Source organism: Lepus europaeus, chromosome 15 (assembly GCF_033115175.1).
Source record: "Lepus europaeus isolate LE1 chromosome 15, mLepTim1.pri, whole genome shotgun sequence".
Lineage (NCBI taxonomy): Eukaryota > Metazoa > Chordata > Mammalia > Lagomorpha > Leporidae > Lepus > Lepus europaeus.
Genome location: NC_084841.1, coordinates 42,497,338 through 42,499,374, shown reverse-complemented (window position 1 = coordinate 42,499,374; position 2,037 = coordinate 42,497,338). Strand labels below are relative to the sequence as shown.

The window sequence follows — 2,037 nt, the reverse complement described above, 5'->3', positions numbered from 1 at the left end:
CAATTTTTCAGCAGAGCAAGTTATTGTATAGAAATTAATGTCTTTTTAAAACTGTGCAGCTTCTCCTTTTACAGTGAATTCCCTCACGCAAGCTGTTGACTTCTACAGCAGCAGCACGGTGGTGTGTTCGGAAGAGGCAGCTCTGTTTTATTCTGGGGTTGGTCCAAAGCCAGGTAGAGTTCCAATGTGTGAAAGGCTTCCAGTTCTGCCTCAGGAGAATTAAGATGCTCATTTCAGACAATACTAATTTCAGATGATCCTTCTGATTTAGAAGTCCTGCATCTTTTTATTTTGATCAAATCTCACAGTCTTACTCCAGCTTATGAAAAATTTTTTTTTTTTTACCTAAAATATAGTTGTACTTTTAAAATAACAAATAAATACATCAGCCTCGAGAGCTGGGGGCCCGATGGAGAATGGACAGCCGTCATTTCTCTACAAACGCTGCCGCCACCATCAGTGACCTTATGCTTTCTCTTGTCAATGCTGCCAGTTCTTCCATCTCAGCATTTAATGTATGTATTACCCACTCCATTGCTTCTCGGCCTGTATTAGCTTCTGAAGAGATCCTACTCCACCAGTCCTTTAAGGTAGCTGCTGAGGCTGACTGCTTTCACGGTGATTATGGCTTCTTGGGTTAAAGCAGTCTTTTCTGGGTCCTGAGGATGTGGTTTTGTATGAGTCTCTCATCTACTGAAACCATATTTGTAAATGACATATTAGTAGATTTGAGTTCCATGGTTCTCTCTACAGGATCAACTACAGAATGTTCTTGCACGATGTTTTGGTTCTTGCTGCGCCAGTAAGAGACCTCACGACGGAGGGCAGGCCCCACTCGGTGCTCAGGAGCCTGTGGCTGAGCAGCTCTCCACTCCAACCACACTCGGGTTCATCGGATTTGGGTGCTTTGTCGTTGCAGCGGTTGTAATGCTTTCCGATGGGTGGTCAAAGATATGTTCCAAGGTCCAGATCTTCATGGTGCCATTGGTCCGTGCAACATCCGGGCAACACTAGGGGGACAAGAAGGCCAAGAGGCTCAAACCATGTTTTTAATGCATACTTAATATTTAAGAAACTGAGCAAAATTATGATAAATTGCAGTATTGTGCATGTTGTTAGTGACAAAAATAAAACCATTTTGGTGATAGTGACAAAAAATACTGTGGGAGTTTACAAGGAAAACTGAGGAGAATCTGCATCCTATGAAATAAATCTACCATGCATGATTTACAATCAAATCCATGCAGGTATTCAGCAGCTGACAAAGGGTGGGCTTCTTCAGTGTGTGTTTGCAGCTAACAGTCATTTCCCGCGAGGGGGAAGTTTATTTATTTATTTTTTAAAAGATTTATTTATTTATCTGAAAGACAGAGTTACAGAGAGGCAGAGGCAGAGGCAGAGAGGTCTTCCATCTGCTGGTTCACTCCCCAGATGGTCACAATGGACCGGGCTGGGCTGATCTGAAGCCAGGAGCCAGGAGCTTCCTCTGGGTCTCCCATGCAGGTGCAGGGGCCCACGGAGTTGGGCCATCTTCTACTGCTTTCCCAGGCCATGGCAGAGAGCTGGATCACAAATGGAGCAGCCAGGACTTGAAATGGAGCCCATATGGGATGCCAGCACTGCAGGCGGCGGTTTTACTCTCTACACCACAGCAACACCACCAAGAGGAAAGCTTTTAAAAGGCTAGGATTCCTGGGTCCATTTCTGGACTTGTGTTCTCCGATGCTACACACTTGCCAATTTGAAATTGACTAGTTGTTTGTGTCTAGATTGATATGCTAATTGCAGGATTGGCAATCCATCCACAGTTGCTCTGTCGCTCATTCTTTCTATGTCTTCAATGAGGGAGACTCTGTTAATTGAACTCCGATGGCTGTTTCTGTTCTCATTTCCTAAGATGCAAATTGGTGTGAGTTAGGGAATTTCGGCAGTGTGATGCTCCCTAATTATATCCAACTTGGAAATGCTTATGAATACTTGTGTGAATATTTTCTATAAAATGATCCCTTAGGAGAAGAGGTTCTATAAATTGCTTTG

General features: G+C 43.7%; 1 pseudogene; it reads right to left on the bottom strand.

The window, feature by feature from the left end:
- Positions 1-427: 427 nt before the first annotated feature.
- LOC133774633 (PRELI domain containing protein 3B-like) lies at positions 428-977 on the bottom strand (annotated as a pseudogene).
- Between the last annotated feature and the right edge of the window lie 1,060 nt (positions 978-2,037).